Below are 17,921 nucleotides of genomic sequence, written 5' to 3'. Positions count from 1 at the left end.
GGTAAGTTCCTTCCCTGTATTCTTCTGCAGAAGCAGTGCAGGCTGTGCCTTGTCTATTTCTCTTCAATATACATTTAGAATCTGTTTGTCAAATCCCTTGAAAAAGTTTTTTTGAATGGAGTTGCATCAAATTTATAGGCCATTTTAGAGAACGCTGACATCTCCCTAATGATGAAAACACCCTTTCCATGAATGTGGTATATCTCTCCATGAGGGAGAGGCCTGGAGATGATAGTTTTCTTAGGACCCTGGAATTACAGGGCACGTGTTTAGATGATAGTGCCCCCTGCTTTCTTCTTGCCAGTTAGAGGTTTGTATGGTCTTATGTTAGAAAAAACATTTATAGGCATCTGGTTTAAAAGTTTTCTTTCCTGCTCCCAGGGGGATTGTGAGACTTTAGATGAAACCGTGTTTGTAGAGTGTCTGGTGCAGTGTCTGGCCCAGGGCGATACCTCAGTAATCAGAACGGAGCGTGATGCTGGGAAATGAGGCTCCCTGAGCTTAAGAATCATGCAGACCTGGCTTTGCATCCCTGCAACTACCAACTAGGAGGCCTGGAGCAGGGACCTCATGTCTCCTAGTGTCAGTTTCCTTTATGGAAACTGGGGATAGTAGTATCCGTAACACAGGGCTCTGGGAAGGTTCTGTGAGGTGTGCAGTTCAGTGTTTGGTACTTGGTGCAGGACGGGAGGTCAGAAAAGAGTGGTTTCCTTCCCTGAACTGCGGCCAGGCCAGGACATTGACCGTCCCCCTTAAGCTTCAGGAACTGACCGTCCCCCTTCCCATCAGGCCGCCTGCCCTGCCCTGCCCCGCCCTGGACCAGAGTGGTCTCAGAAGCTGACAGCCCCATTTCCTCAACTGATGTTCTGACTTATATTCTAATCACACGCAGAGGCTACATAAGATCTAAATAGGTTTCTGGAAACCTTGAGGCCAAGTTTAAAATGAGATTACCTCTGATGGGAAGAGCAGAAGCCTCAGACTTGGCTTTCCTCTTCGCCCTGGACCTTGTGATTTTTTTGTTCTGAAGCCTCCAATGGCCCCATTATGTTTGCCTGTCCCCATGACCTGCCCTGCCTGGGGCACACATGCCGCTGTACCTGCCCTTTGGAGAGGAGATGTCTCTATGCATCAGCCACTTGGGGCAGTCTCTGTGGTGATGGCCCGAGGTGCCCTGAAGTTTTCTGATCCTGACTCCTGGGGAACCTTGGGATGGGGAATAAATCGGCATCCCATACCTGCCTGCCTCAGGCCCCAGGGCCGTTCCTCCACCTGTGCAGCTCTTTAAGGAGGAATGTGAGCCTTGACTGGGGCCCGTGTGGTTATCTGCTCGGTCAGAGAAGGGCAGCTGTTCTGGAAGCCTGAACTGGATCTCAGTTGTGCCTGACAGGGATGAGACCTACTAAGGTAGTGTTTCTGATATATCCTGGTAAGGTCTGATGCTGTAGCTGACAGCCCTAAACCAAATCAGAGACAGACATATTTGTTATTTAGTTCACTTCCATTAAATACAGGAAAAAGCACAACAAGAAAAGTAGATGTTTGTAACTTTCACTTTCTATGGGAATTATATGTATGGAACTTTAAAAATTCCAGGTCTTCCCTTTTTTCTGAGCTCTCTGTTATCACACAAATGAAAGGTAAGAGACAGCACATCTAATGAGTGTTGACAATGTGCTGATCACCCTGATGGGCACTTTATGTAATTATCTCCTTTACACTTCACGGCAGTGCTGCGGGGGTAGCGATGGTTAACCACAGAACTGCACTGCATATGAGGGGCTGAGCCCCAGGTGTTGCTGTTTGGGTTCAGCCAGCCCAAGTGTAAAAGGTTCCTAACATACTATCACCAGATAGTATCCATCCCTCGGGTAGTAGGTAAGAGTTGACAACCTCATTAGCTGGGTGACCTTGAGGAAGAGATTTAGTCAGTACTTACCTTAGAAGGTTGTTGTGATAAATGAATATAAAGAATTAATTATAAGTGAATTAATGAAATTAATAGACATGTAAAATGTTAAGACAAGTGCCTGGCACATAGTATGCATTCATTCAATGCTAACTATAAATGAAATAATATGTAGTAAGTCATAATAATCATTAATTAATACAATTGCAAATAATGTTACCAAATATTGGAATTATTGCCTCATTTTATCTATGTCTCAGTCCATAAAACAGGGGTTGACCAAATGGAGAGGGTCAGATAAAAGACTTAGCAGAGAGTCAGGGCCCAGATGAGCATTGTTCCTACTGGAGTCTATAGATTGTCCCATCTCAGTGGTCATCACTGGATAATGGCAATGCAAAGCATCTCTAAGAGCTGAGCTTTTCTCATGTGATCTCTGGGTCCTGGGAAGGGATGGCGCTTGCTCTGGTGGAGCAGCCTGGGTTTCTCATCTTGCTCTTCCCTGACCTACATTATCTCTCCTTTCTTCACTTTCCCATCCTGTGCTCTCTCATTGTGCCTGAGAGATAGGAGAAGCCACTCCATGAGTCTATATCCTTCTCTTTCCATCTTCCACATTGACCAAGGGCTTGTGAGCCTCGGAGTTCTGTATTAAGGCCTTTATTCCAGGGTTCTGCTTGTTGGCATGTGTCTTGATTTGGGGGCAGAGATGGTTAGGAGAAGCACACAGATAAATACTTCAAAATATCCTCCTGCTTCACTTTAAAAAGAGGTACAGTGTTGGCTTATTTGTTCCTGTTTTGTACCTGCAGAAACTGAAACTCAAAGGAGTTAAGTCACTGACCAAGCACACCATTCACTCATCCAGTAAGTGACCCAGTAAGTAACCTCAGAGGAGGGTGAGGTTCAACCCAGGTCTATCCGAAGTCAAAACATATTACAACTTTAATTACAGTTATGTTAGACCACTTGGGTGTTTCCCACATATCTCCTGTACTCTTCTCTATTTTTTTTTTTTTTTAATTTTTATTTATTTATTTATGGCTGTGTTGGGTCTTCGTTTCTGTGCGAGGGCTTTCTCTAGTTGTGGCAAGTGGGGGCCACTCTTCATCGTGGTGTGCAGGCCTCTCACTATCGCGGCCTCTCTTGTTGTGTAGCACAGGCTCCAGACGCGCAGGCTCAGTAATTGTGGCTCACGGGGCCCAGCTGCTCTGCGGCATGTGGGATCTTCCCAGACCAGGGCTCGAACCCGTGTCCCCTGCATTGGCAGGCAGATTCTCAACCACTGAGCCACCAGGGAAGCCCTCCCCTATTCTTTTATCTCTCTGTACATTAGTGTGGCTATCTACTCATCTTGTCTTCTGCTCTGTCCAGTTTGCTGTTAAATATACCTGATGAATTCTTAACTTGATACATTGCATATTTCAGTTCTAAAATACCTTTTTAAATTCTTTCTTACACATTCCAATTTCTGTTACAATTCTTCATTTTTTCATTCATTTTGTTCATCTTTTCTTCTATTTTCAACGGGTTAATCACAATTATTTTAAAGTCCTTATCTGCCAACTCAAATAATGGGATAGTACATGGGTCTATTTCTATGATCTTTCTTCCCTTGATTATTGGTCAGATTTCCTTGCCTCTTCATATGTCCTGTAATTTTTTATTGTATGCTGGTCATTGAATACAGAAAACTGTAGAAGCTCTAATATAGTTTTCTACCAGGGAGGACTCCCCTTTCTTTCTGTTAGGTAGATAAGGTGAGAAAAGGATGATCCAATAAAACATATACATTTATATATTACACAACAGTCAGTGCTCAGTGCCTCTTTGAAGTTTCCATAGTTCAGGCAGCTTTCCTCATTGTAAAGATGAAGCTGCAGTTTCTCTTACACCAAATAATTAAACAAGCACCTCCATTAATATGCAGTGCTCTTGTTTATTCACATAATTAAAGACAAAAAGAGAGATAGTCAATCAGTTGGAAGGTAGCTTTCTTAATGTAAGCAGATGACTAATCTGACCTTGATTTCCATTTATGACAGGTGCCATCTGGAGAGCCCTCCAGGGGAGGGCAGACATTGATGAGGTGGGATGTGGGAAAAGTCAGTGTAAATCCACCTCTGGCCATCTGGATCCCAACAGGGAAACCCCATCTAGCAATCAGCACTACGAGCCACTCAGAGAGGCAGCAGGAAGGGTGAACCTTTAGAATTATTTGGGAGCCCATTCTTTAGAGACTTTCTCTAAGGCTGGGGCCCTCTCAGGGACCAAGTTTCTTACCTTCATGGCCTTCCAGTAATTCACTAGCATAATGAAGCTCTTCATCTGGGAGTGAAGACTTGAGGAAGGTGTCCAAATTGGAAAAAGAAACAAATTCCTAGGCAGAAAGAGCTGTTTTCTAGCCCCTCCAAGTAATACAAGTAAAATTTGAGTGTGAAGGGCTTCTTGCAATAATTTGGTTGTGACCTTTGACCAGTTCGTGAAAGACCCAGTGGGTTTATTTGTGAGGGCCCCATGGTTTTATTGGGTGCTGAGCAAAGTATTGAAATCTAAAACTCCATCCTGGAGCAGGCACTGTTGTTCAGTTCTCCACAATATGGCCATATAACATGCCCCTTCTATTGGTCCATTGGAACCAAAGTTTATGATTCATAAACGAGTATCATTACATCAGGTAGCCCTCATCTCCAATGGCCATTGGAGAAGGCTAGGGAAGAGAGAATGGTAACTAGTGGCCAGCCCTGGATATCACCACAACTGGGGAAGGTGGCCCCAGGAACCCAAAGGTAGAGGAGCTAAGGCCTACAGACATTGGCCTGGTGATGCGGTAGTTCTTGGCAGGGCAGCTCTAAGGAGGACAGTGTCCCTTGATTCCTCGGCTATCAGGTGACCCCCAATACCCTCGTGTCAGGCACGGTCTTGGTCCTAAATCACATGCGTGGGCTGTTTTTTGTCCCCCTCCTCACTCCAGATCCTTCCAGCTTGTGTTGTGATTATTGGTTCCCCTGTTTATGGTATTTCCTGTCTGTTCTCACTCTGTGGTGACCTTGGCCTCCCTCCCTGTCTTTGGTGTTAATCCAGCCTCGGGCTACATTTCCTCTGGCTGTTCAAATAGTCGTGTCAGGCTCCTAGACCTTCTTTCACCCTCTGCCCAACAGGACTCGCACACAGAGTCCCACCTACCTTCCTTTATGTCTCCTTTTGGCCCCAGTAAACCTTCTAACTCATAGCTAGTATGTGCTTATCCCACCCATTCTGCGTGCTGTGTGAATAAGTAAAACAAAATTCCTGCTGTTGAACAGCTACATTCTACCTGAGGAGACACAAGTTTCTCAATTCTTAACAAGATGGGACTGTATTTAATTATGTGCTAAATGGTGTGGTGCTGATAAGCGCTGAAGAAAATCTGATGGGAGAAAAGTGAATGTAGCGAAGTGGGAGAAGTAGATCTTGACCTGGGATGTGTGTCCCCCTGTCTCCCCACTTTTGGACTTTGGCTAATGTCATCACCAGCTGGCAAGGTAGCTGGCAAACAACTGCGGTAAAAGAAATGAAATGATAAACAGAGTTGTAGCGGTGCCAACCCACACATACCAGGATGGTGAAAACTCACAGCTTCTGAGGTTGACAGCTTAGTTGGAGCAATATTGTATATTTGAACTAGGCTAGAGTTAGCAATATCTAAGTTCATTCATGCTACTGCTAACATTAGCAAAACGATGGTTCAGGAGCCAGAGTTGATATATTGATATTCAGTATAACATCCACATTCTTGGAAAAGCAGCTCCCAGTTCAATCCCCGTGGAGGTTTCACAATTTCTCAGTGGGGTTTCCATGGATCCCTGGGCCTTAATGAGAATGTGGTATTCATGAGCAGTTAAAGAAGCCTGACCGATGGCTTTAAATCAAATTAGACATTTTTCTTGTGAGATATTTTGTTTCCTTCTTTCTGAAAAATTTAAATTTCAAGAAAAAGACTTTTGGCCACAGATTTTATAATAATCTTCCTCCCACAAATCTAAAATAATCTTATGAAAAATTCAAAGCCTGGTTTTTAAAAAACCTACCAGGCTTTCTTCAGTATGTGGATCTTTCAGCTGGGAAGCCTTTCCTTAGTTCATATGCAAATGTTCATCGAAGTGGTTGGTCTCCAAGTCTCTGGAACTTCTGCAGGCACCATGGGATCCATTTAAATCTCTCTGGCTGGCTGTAGAGCACCTCACCACGCCTGCCCCATTCCATTTTTCCACTGAATAAGATACACAGTAGGTTGATGTTTTCTAATCAAGCATGGTCCACTTGATTGCCTCCTGAATTTATGTCCTCACTACCTCTCCCCAGGTGTGTGACACTTTCTATGCTGTTAACATTTCATGTCTCATTTTCCCCATTTGTCAAATGGGAATGTTCCTAAGTACTGATAGGAGTATTGTGAGGCTTATATATAATTTTTAAGTGCAGTGTCTGGTATATGATTGATAACAAATAGTAGTTCTGTCAGTAAGGACTAGGCTGAGATGAGTGAAGTACGCATCTTGGGTAAAACTTCAGGAGGCTCGTGCACACACACACACACACACACAAAACCTCAGAAATAAAAAAGTTAAATATTACTTTAATGCAACATTTTAGAAAATCAAAATTAATGCAAAAATCCATGATGAAAAAACTGTCAAAATTTTAAATAGATACAAGATCAGTGTTACTGATTTTTCCTTTTGTCTCCAATACAGCTCGGCACAGCACTGGTATGCTGTATCTATGGTATCTATGCCCGTTCCTGCCCTTTTATTCCTGCTTGGCCCACCATGAAGCCCTCTTCATCTGTCACCCACTAGGGAATCGGAAAATAAGATGGAATGGGGTGGGGGATCGTTCATCTTGCTGGATGGCTTCCCCAAGCTGCCGGGTTTGCTGAAGAAACAGCGTGCAGAAAAACATAGGTGTGTCCAGGAGCACGCAGGCCTCATTTGGGACTGAATCATTAGGAGTGTATGCTCAGGCCAGGGCCTGATTACATGGGTGTGGAAACAGGACACAGGGGAGCAGGAGAGGCAGGTGTCCTGGCAGCTGGCGTGGTTAGCACAGCATGAGTGGTACCCATCGGGGCTGCTGGCCAGGGCTGTCCTCTAAGGTGGCAGCATTTTTCTTCTCCCCATCCTATCTCATCCCATCCCATCCTATCCCATCCCATCTCATCCCCGTTTCTCTTTGAGCTTATGGTAATTCAAGTACAGGAGTATGGTTGAGTCCCATCATCAATGAATTTAATTCCTTCATTTATTTGTGCTTCCAGCAATTTTGAAAAGGAGAGAAAAAGAACAGTTGAAATAATGCTAGGGCTTCCACCATTCCACTCCAAGCAGGTGGGCTGCAGAGTGAGCAGGCCTGGGGGCAGCAGGAGGCTCAGGCTGGCCTAGGTTCCCAAGTACCCCCCGTGGTGTGAGAACCTTGCAATGCCAAATGTGTCCTTGTGTTTGCATACTTCTGTGTGCATATGTGACGCTGTGCACCATGGTAGCTCTCTGTGAGCGGGTAACCACTTCCTCTGGCTTCAACAGAAGAACCAGTGACCTTGTCCAATTGTGGAAGAAGGATGCTGGCTGGTTCTATATACTGTTTGGGCAATTTAAGGGATTTCCTGTTAATCCAGCTTCTGGCTCATTTCCTCAGGCTGCCCCAAATTATCTTACCAGCCTCTTAGACCTTCTTTCACCCTCTTCTCACCAGGACGCACACACAGAGCCCTACCTGCCTGACCACCCATGATTTTCATAGCATGTGCAGACTTAGAACCTAGCCTTGGGGGAGATGCAATTTTTATTTTAGGCATTCATCTACTCATTTAACTGCCAATAGTTACTGAGTTGAAGACTCTTGGTCAGATACTGTGCCAGCCTCAGGGATGCCAGGCCTAATAGGATACAATCTTACTAGGAGCTCATGTTCCAGCGGAGAATGACCACATGTAAATAGCTGATTCCAGCACAGGGCGAGTAGTGTTGGGGGCATGATTCTGTGGGGTGATGGCCCTTCTTCTTTCCCAAGTCCTTGAGTTTGCCCCATGAGTGTCCCATGCTTCTTTAAGGGAGCAGCTATGAGCTGGCCAGCTCCCAGAAGCTACAACCCAGGTCTTTTCAGTGTACCATGTCCCTGGCATCCTTGGCCCTGGCATTGTTTTCCTTTTGGCTAGTGTTCCAAGGCTCAGCTCACTTCCCGCTCCTGCAGTATGCCTCTCCTGACATCTTCAGACTCCTGTGAACTCCTTCCATGCTCTTCCGAGGGAGGAGGTGCAGCCTAGTAGGTGAGGCACCCCAAGAAGTTTGTGGGACCTGGGAGGCCATGTAAGATACAGGCAGCTGTTCCTGCAATTTATAGGGGTCCCCAGGGCCCGGAGCCCCCCATTTGGCAGGCGCTTCATAACACCTGTGGTCGGCTTTCTTCAAATCTGCCAGGATCAGAGCCAGTGCTTTGCCTCTATCAGGACCTCCAGAGTTTCAAATTTAACAGAATTTCCCCAATGATACGAACAAGCGGAGGATTACAATTTGGCTTCAAAAGGACATCAGAGAGTGGGTGGTGTTATTTGCCCAGCACATACTATTAGTGATGGTGACAGTGTAGCTGGCTGTGATTCTACCCAGCCACTGGCTTGGTCGTCTGAGGCCATATTCTCTATTCTGCTAAAACATCTGGGAGAAACATGGGGGGTGCAATCAGTCACCCCAGAAGTTGGTCCCAATGGCATTTGTTTGCAGATTTGCCCAAATATTTAAATGTTTGGCATACATAGACTTTTTTTAAATGATTTTGTTGGCACCATAAAACACAAGCCTGTTGACTTCATTTTTGCATCAATGTAAATGTTTTCCTTTATGACTATTTAACTAATGTGCTGTGTTACAGATTGCTGAATAAATATGAAATATGTCACGGACTTCTGCTAAACAAATTCTGGCTGTGACATTGAAGAAAGGTTTATTTCTCTTCAATGTTTAGAGGAAGAATATTTTCTTATCTATTATGCTTATCCAGCCACACTATTTCCTGTTTTGTTTTAAGGTCCCATGTCCTAATTATACGTCTCGATCTTAAAACTGACCTTATTGAGTCATTGATTGCTTTGGAAAGATTTCTTTTCATTCCTTTTTAGTGTGCAAGTAATTCATGTGCATGGTACCAAAAATTAGTTGAGATAAGCAGATCTAGAAAACAATTTAAAATCACCAATAATCCCATCACCCAGAAATAATGACAGCAAACATTTTGTTTGATGTTTATCTGTTCAGAGGTATTTATTTGCCATTCATTCAGTAAATATTTATTGAATTCCTCTTTTGTACTCAATACATGAAATCATCCTATATATAGTCTTTGAGACCTGCTTATTTCTCCTAGACATGTACATCTTTCCAAGTCAATAAATGTGTGTCTACACTGTCTTTTAAAATATCTTTCAATTGTAAGGGCATATCGGTATATTCTGTTATTTTAAAATTTCAGTTATCGTAAGTTTCTGTTGTTATAAATGTTGCTGCAACAAAGGTTCTTGTAAATATTTCTTGGCATGCTTGTCTGATTATTTTGGAAAGATTTTCATATATATTTACATCCAAATTATAAAAGAAAGTGTAGAATCCCCACGGCTCCCACACACAAAAATGCCCCGATATGCATGAGTCACTGGTAATGAAATCGCTGTCTCACCAGTGGAGTTTCACCTATGCTATTGCACCTGCCCAGACTTTGCTTCATGGGGTTTGCATTTGATCATCCTTTAGTTTCAATTTAAATGTGACATTCTCAGAAAGTCTTTCCTGACTCTCCATCAGATTAGTTCTGTATTATTATTGCTGCCACCCCCAGCCCTTCCAGAGTGTCTGTACCTGTCCTGTTCTATTAAGATCCCTGAAGACAGGAATCCTGTCTGTTGGGCTGTCTTTCCAACCAATTAACATGGTGCTTTGTTGAATTCAGATATTCGTTGGATGAGTGAAAGTACCTGTCTGTGGTTGTCTTATGCTTTTCTTTGATTTTCTCTTCTGTCTTTCAGGAGATTTCTGTGCCCTTGCCACCAATTAGGAGGCCTTGGTCTTATTCTTTGTGTTGGTGTAAGAGACTCTTTCTGTCCTAACTAAGATGAGAAGATATTGACTCACACACACATGAAAATTCCAGCGGTGGGAGGGGCTTCAGACATGGCTGGATTTGTGTGCTCCATGATGGTTCCCAGAAATTCATCTTCCCATTTCTAGGCCTGGATTTCCTGTAACCTGGCCTCGTTCTCTGGCAGGCGTTCTTCTGGGGTGGGTGGTGGTACTCAGTTGCTCCAGGTGTATGTTTTGCTGTCTCTTGAGGACTCCATCAAATGTGAATGGAGGATTCTGAGTGGCCTGACTGGGGTCCCAGGCCCTTCCCTGGACCGCCTGCTGTGCCCAAGGAGGTGGGGTTCTCTGGGCCCGGGGTCCCACTGGAAACCAGAAGGAAATTCAGGATGACAAAGTTGACTGTTACCACCGTCCACTGCACTCTAAAGTTATTGTGTGGTCCTCAGCACAGCCAGCCTCTTGGGGCCTTGCTTTGATGCTGTTCGTGTAGAAAATTAGAAAAATAATGCTGGCTTGATTGTTGTGAAGACCCGATGAAACAGTGGATATGAAAGCACTTTGGCATTTATAAAACAATTAGAAAAAAGAGGGGCTCTTCGTATTGCAGATTTGGAGATCCCTTTGTCTTTACCCCACAGGTGCAGCTGAGTGGCCTGTGTGTTCCAGAGGTTACAGACGTGTCAGCTGGCGGACTGGTCTGTGCTCAGAGAACCAGGGCCCCTACCCACCTGCCCAGGGCCATTTCCCCACAGTTAGAACCTGAGCTGCCCTGGCAGGCAGGCTGCTTCTGCAGACCCTCTTCCTCAGACTCAGGGGCCCTCCCTGGGCCGGCGCCAAGCACTGCTAACATGGCAGCTGGTTAGGGTGCCACATTGCCAACCCTTGATTGGTGGTGTGGCAGTGCTAGAGTCATGTCTGTTACAGCTACTCTGCTGGCGTCTGTGGGTGCCCGGTTCTGGGAAGGTGTCTCAGCAGAGCTGAGGCGCCAGTGACAGAGCATGGGGAGAGGGCTATCCTCTGCTCCAGGACATGCCTGCCTGCAACCTTGACCTACAGATCACCAGCTCCTCCAACCCCATTTCTCTTTACCTCACACCATGGATCTGCCCTTTATTTGCTGTGTGACTTCAGACCCACTGCTGAATCTCTCTGAGCCTTGGAATCCATTCTGTATACAACTATCCCAGTTGTGCACTTAAAAATGAGATAATATACCACATCTTCTTTGTCCATGCGTCTGTTGATGGACACTTAGGTTGCTTCCATGTCTTGGCAATTGTAAATAGTGCGCTATAAACATTGGAGTGCGTGTATCTTTTCGAACTGGAGTTTTTGTCTTTTCCAGATACATGCCCGGGAGTGAGATTGCTGGATAATATGGTAATTTTTAGTTTTTTAAGGAACCTCCATACTGTTCTCCATAGTGGCTGCACCAATTTACATTCCCACCGACATAGGAGAGTTCACTTTTCTCCACACCCTCTCCAGCATTTATTATTTGTAGACTTTTTGAATATTACTTAGCCATAAAAAAGAATGAAATAATGCCATTTGCAACAACATGGGTACATCTAGAGATTATCATACTAAGTGAAGTAAGTCAGACAGAGAAAGACAAATACATGATATCACTTATGTATGGAATCTAAAAAAATGATACAAATGAACTTATTTACAAAACAGAAATAGACTCGCAGACATAGAAAACAAACTATGGTTACCAAAAGGGAAAGAGGGGGGTAGGGATAAATTAGGAAGTTGGGATTAACAGATATACACTACTATATAGAAAACAGATAAACAACAAAAACCTACTGTATAGCACAGGGAACTACATTCAGTGCCTTGTAATAACCTATAAAGGAAAAGAATCTGAAAAAGAATATATATATTCATCTGAATCACTCTTCTGTACACCTGAAACTAACACAACACTATAAATCAACTATACTTCAATTAAAAAAAAGAGAGATAATACGTGGATGCCACCGGCCCAGGGCTTAGCACAGAGTGTACGTTTACTTAGCGCTTGTTACCTTCCTGGCCTGGCCCTTCTGATGACTCCCACAGGACGGTTTGGCTCTGGCTGACGTGCCAGAATGTAACCCTGGTCCTTCCTAAACCCCTGGACCACTGGGCCCCTTTCCCTGGCCGCTGCTGCCCTCACACCAGGGTTTCATAGAGTCCCTGCGGGAAGAGTGAGTGTCTGAGGACAGGGGGGGTTCTAAGTGCTGAGCCAAGGGCTCAGGTGGCTGGAACAGTGGGGGAAGCCTGAGAGCGGGGGCTGTGAGGGAGAGGACCCCAGCTCTGGGATACAGAACCATCCTAGTCAGGAGAGTAAGGCCAGAGATGCCTCTGAGGGAGATGAGGGTCGTTGCAGTCTATCAAACGAGGAGATCCGAGATGCCGCTTTCACTGGGGGTGTGCAGGAAGCCGCTGAAGAAGGCAGAAGGAACCATGACAGGAGACTTGACGAGGCTCAGCACGGCGGAAGGTGCACGGGGAAGCTAGCCTGTCACATTGTCTGTACGCACCGCCCTGCACTAAGCATGCCACTGTCTCCTGCTTCTTTGAAGCACAGAGCCTGTCCAGAGTGGGTGCTCAGAAAGCAAGCACTTGAGGAGACAGTGATGAGAGATGGGAGGGAGGAAGAGAGAGACAAAAAGGAGAGAGCAATTGAGTGAGAAGGTCTGCTGCAAGCAAGCCAGGGAGTGGAGGGAGAAGAGATAAGAATGAAATAAGTGGTTCAGTCAGGATGTGCCAGAAAACACAATGCAGACATCTCTTTCTCTCTTAGGACAAGCAATCTGGAGACAGGCTGTCCAGAGCTTGAGGGATCCCTCAGCCATGCCCCCAAAGTCCCCAGCGGTCTCTTCCCCCCTTCAGCTGTTGGCCGTGTACTTGCTGTGCCCGGGGCCTCAGGGCTGCTGCAGCAGCTCCAGGTGCACCTCAGTGTTGGGGGGATTTTGGGGGACCGGGAAGCTGAAAGGAGAAAGGGTAGCCGGCTGCATGGGTCCATATTTTCAGGACCGTAAAAGCTTTCTCAGACACCCCAGCAGATGTCTGTCTCTAACTCATTGGACAGAATCGTGTCTCATGACCACCTCCAGATGCAAGAAAGGCGAGTCATTAGCTTTCGCTGCCTCTGTGGTGAGGCAGGCGAGTCAGAAGGGTTGGAAAAGGTGTGCGGTGAGTGACAGCCAGTGCCCTTGATCCCGCGGGCTTATCCTGGGTGACTGAGCGGCCGCAGACTGAATTAACCCAGCGAGGGAGGTCAGGAGACGGGAGGCGCTTTAGAGGGAAGCCAGTGAGCCTGAAATTCCAGGGTGCATCTACACAGAAGCAGAGCTGGCCCTGGAAATGCAGTCTGGAGGTGGGGCCGGAGACAGAGGCATGGAGGGTGGCCGTTACAGCTACACAGCCATGGGTGAATGTGTCCGTCAGGGAAAGAGTGCTGACCTGGTCCAGGCGGCAGGAGGGAGAAAAGCCAGGGGCTGTCAGGGCAGTGCATACTGGTGGAGCCAAGGGAAGAGGGTCTGTCCAGTGGATGGATGGTCCAGGCACGGCTGTGGGAGGGGAGCCGCCTCAGGAGAGCATCACTGGGGAGCGTGGTGGGCCCCGAGTCAGAAGGTAAACCACGTCACTTCAGGCAGCCTTTTTGGGAATTGATGAATCTAATTCTGGGTGAGGGAGAACAGTAGAAGGGGCTGCAGTTCTGGGCCCCGGGGCTGAGGACAGAATCACAGGCTGTGCTAACCATGGACCCAGCCCACGGTGGGTGCTGAGGTGATGGGAGAAGGCCGACGAGTTCTGGTGGCTTTGAACGAGGGCTTAGTTACTTCACCCAGCTCTGTGTTTGGGCTTACAAGGATATGGAGGGCATCACTGAGTGTGGGAATAGAAAAGAAGTGCATGGAAACAGGTGGGTGATATGGAAACAAGGGCTTTGGGCGCCAACTATTGAAATGTCTTTTTTTTTTCTGGGGCTATTGCAACCCAAATATATATAAACGGCACATATGAACACACCGTGGCACATTACAGACAATCTGATGCTTGGGTCTAAAGTTGTAATTTAAGAAAATTTAATCACGGAACACTAAAAATAATCAGAAGCATAAATAGCGGAGCAAGCCTGTCATCATCACCAAACCCAAAGCTGTAACTGGAAAGAGTATGAGATGCTGTAGAAAATGGACCAGTTGGAAAAATAAGCTGAGTCTTCCAGATGCCCACAGCCTGTGCTGGAGGTGGGGAGCAGGGTCCACGTGTGCCTGGAATGCCTGAATCACTATAGTCTCCTTCCGGACGCCGGGCCGGAGCTCAGCCCTGGGCCACGTCTCCCTCCTCAAGTATATCTGCAGCTCCTGGGATGCAGACATTTATACCAGCCAGTGCCAGTCACCCCTTGCTCCCTCCACCAGTCTCCAGGACCAGCCAACGCTCTGCCCTTTTGCTGAGTGGAGAGCTGCTTCCTTCTCTCTGTTATTGTGTCCCAGGTGCCCTTTCCCTTTCCGCAGCTGAGAGAACCTTGGGTGCCCTCCTGTATCATCAGGCATTGTCAGGGGTGGGGCTGTGACCAGGGCAGTTTTGTCTGGGGCAAGGGTGATGTTGAGACTGGGGAAAGTGACCCAAGAAGGCCACACTTGGGGAGGCATCTGTGCAGGTGGGGAGCCCTTTGGGGATCCAGGGCTTAGGGAGGTAGCATGGGGGGCCTGTGATGGCAGGGAGGATGCGGTTTTACATAAGGGTTCAGGATGGTCTCGATGAGAAGGTGACATTGAGCAAAGGTGTGAAGGAGGTGAGGAAGGGAGGGAGCAACGTGGATGAGGGGGAAGAGCATCCAGCCGATGGAACAGGCGGTATAAAGTCCACAGTAGGACATGTGCCTGGCGTGTGTCTGAGGGACAGTGAGGAGGCCGCTGTGTCTGGAGGAGAGTGAGGGATGGGGGAAGAGAGGAGATGAGGTCAGAGGCCTGATGGGGGTGGGAGGTGGGCTTCTGCAGGGCCTTGCAGCCATTGTAGGGGCTTTGCGTTTTCCTCTGAGTGAGATGAGGGTCATTGCAGGAGTTTGAGTAGAGGAGCAACATGACCTGACTTAGATCATAAATGAGCAACTGGACTGCTGTATGTCAAAAATCGTGAAGAGTCCGCTTCCAAGCTAACAAATTCACCTGCCACAGTCTCATAGACGTTGGCAGACACAAGCCTCCTGGTCAGAGATAAAGGATTTTATTACTCACAGGATACCAGGTAGCACAGCCCCTGCCTCTCGTTCACAACCATTCCCCTTGCTCCCCGAGTTCTACCGGGGCCACTCGGAGCAGCCCAGGTGGATACTGTGCACACAGTGGGTCTGTGTCACCGCTGAGGAACCCCGGGCTTAGGAACCCACAGTCTTATAAGGGGCTATTGGCAAAGCTGCCCCAAGTTTGTCCTGGAGTAAGACAGCACCTTTATCCTCTTGTTCAGGAGACAATTTGCCCTCTGCCCAGGAAGGAGATACTATCTCTATCCTCCAAATCTGTTTCTATAAACGTCCTTGAAAAGATAGTCCAGGACAAACACTGTCACAACACACGTGGAAATACCATGGAGAATTTCCACCTTCCCCAGCTGTACAATGACAATAGACTAAGTAGGAGGAGGTCAGAAAGCCAGAGGACCCATCAGGAGGATGTTGCAGTGACCTGAGAAAGAGATGATGGTGTTTGGACCGGGTCATAGCAGTGCAGGTTGTGGAAAATAAAAAGTTTCCTCTGTGTAGAGCCACTCCGGGCACTCTGCCCTGGTCATGCAGGAGAAAGATCAGTCCTGCTTGCTTCCTGAAGCCTCAACTCATCATTATAGAAGAGAGACTGTGTGATAGTTAATTTTATGTTTCAATTTGGTGGGGCCACAGTGCCCAGATATTTAATCTGACATTATTCTGGATGTTTCTGTGAGGGTGTTTTTCGATGAGATTAACATTTAAGTTGGTGGACTTTGAGTAAAGCAGATTGCTCTCCTTAGTGTGGTGGGCCTCGTTCAATCAGTTGAAGACCTTCATAGAACAAAAGAGCAACCTCCCCTGAGCAAGAAGGACTTTTGCAGCATGTGGCCTTCAAACTTGAACTGGCTCTTCCCTGGGACTCCAGCCTGCTAGCCTACCCTCCAGAGTTTGGACTTGCCAGCCTATATAATGTCATGAACCAGTTCTATCTATATCTATCTATTTATCCGCACACACACACATATCCTATTTGTTTGTGCTTCATCCTGCTTTTGGTGGGAGTCACTGAAGAGTTTAAAGTATTTAGAAGAAGGACATGATTGGATTTATATATTAGAAGGATGCTGAGGAGGGCCAGATGGTGGGTTGGGAGACCGGGCATTGGGGGACAATTATATTTATCCAGGTAGGAAATGACAAATTTGGTGGCAGAAGTGGGGATGCAAAGGAGGTCTGGAGTGGGGAGATATTTAGCCAGAGGAACGAATAGGAATCAGAACCCACTGCATGAGGGATGAAGGGGAAAGTCAGGGTGGGTCTGGTTCCTGGGTACGCTGGGGATGCCAGTGCCTGATGGTACAGGAGAAGGAGAATTGGGCTGGGGCAGTAGGTGATGAGTGTTCTGGGGGGCATGTCAAACTGTGCTCCCTTATGTTGAGGGAGTTGCCCAGGGAGCACAGATTTGGGAGATGTCACAACCTGAGGGGGGTTGAAACCCTGTGGAGTGCGTAGAGCTTGTCCCTGTTGTCCCCAGAGCACCATTCCCACGGAAAACCTGTCCGACTGCCTTGCCCGGCATCGCCAGCCTAGGTCTTCACCCAGGGGCCCAACACAAAGAACGGGTTAATGCTGAGTGGGAAATTCGATACCTGCCACCAGAACTCAGCAAAGGCGTTAAACACCATCTGGTGCCAGACAAGTGAAACAAATGAAAAAAGACTCTGAGGAGACCCCACCCTAGAGGGAGACGGTGTCTTGCCTGTATTGGAGGGAGTAGGGGAGGGGCTTTCCTTGTGTGCACACATGTGTACTCAGGTAGAACCCTCATGCATGTACACACATGCGTTTATGAATAATTGAATCTCCGTAAACCTGCCATCAAGTAGCTCATTTTAGTTTCACAGACCGCCCCCGCTCTGTCCCCTGTGACGGCTGTCTTGTCCCCATTGACACATGAGGAGAGTGAGGGTCCTGGCCTGCAGACAGGCTCAGAGTGCTGCGAGGGAAGGAGAAAGGCAGTGGTTCTGGCCCAAGTCCTCCCCTTGGGTGCCATATGGGCCACATCCCACCCGGGATGGCAGGTCCAAGGCCAGCAGGCTCCAGGCTTTCTGCTGTGACTGGGGGCCTCATCCCTCCTCCCCCAGGGCTGGCTGGCCTCCGAGGCAGGACCCTGACACCAGAGTTATAAGTGTATCTGGCCGGGTGCATTATCTAAATTGTTATGTATCACCCCGCGTAATGGCAGAAGTAAAAACCGCTGTTAGCTCAGTGAATAAATCCTCGGTGTTGATCAGTCATCGCGTGGTGTTGACTCTTTTAATAGGCACTATTTACATGGAAACTTGGCAACCCGCTCCGTCGTCTAATTGCAGGTGGAAAATGGATGCCGGTCTCTGCTGTGCCGTAAAAATGTAAACTGTAAATGACTTAAATGCTCGTGTGCTCCCTTCTCTACCCAGCACTCATTTCCACCCCGTATTTAGATACCAGGTGGAGGAAAAAAACTACTCTCCTGTGAAATATTAACTTTTAAGATGTGGGGCTCCCAGCTTCTGCCATCGGATGCCCCCAGTGCTTCCTGGAGCCGTAGTTTCCCTGGGTCTCTCTCCACTCCACCGGGGAAGCATCGTTTTGAGCTACGCAGACAGTCCCCTGCCTCTTAAGTGCCATGATGTTATTGCATACTCTT

General features: G+C 47.0%; 1 protein-coding gene across 2 annotated transcripts in view; it reads left to right on the top strand.

The window, feature by feature from the left end:
- Nucleotides 1-17,921, top strand: part of CLSTN2 (calsyntenin 2) — a 650,264-nt gene that overhangs the window by 71,624 nt on the left and 560,719 nt on the right. The gene's annotated exons all lie outside the window — the stretch shown is intronic.

Source organism: Balaenoptera ricei, chromosome 4, assembly GCF_028023285.1.
Source record: "Balaenoptera ricei isolate mBalRic1 chromosome 4, mBalRic1.hap2, whole genome shotgun sequence".
NCBI classification, from domain to species: domain Eukaryota; kingdom Metazoa; phylum Chordata; class Mammalia; order Artiodactyla; family Balaenopteridae; genus Balaenoptera; species Balaenoptera ricei.
This window is presented reverse-complemented; position numbering and strand designations above follow the sequence as displayed.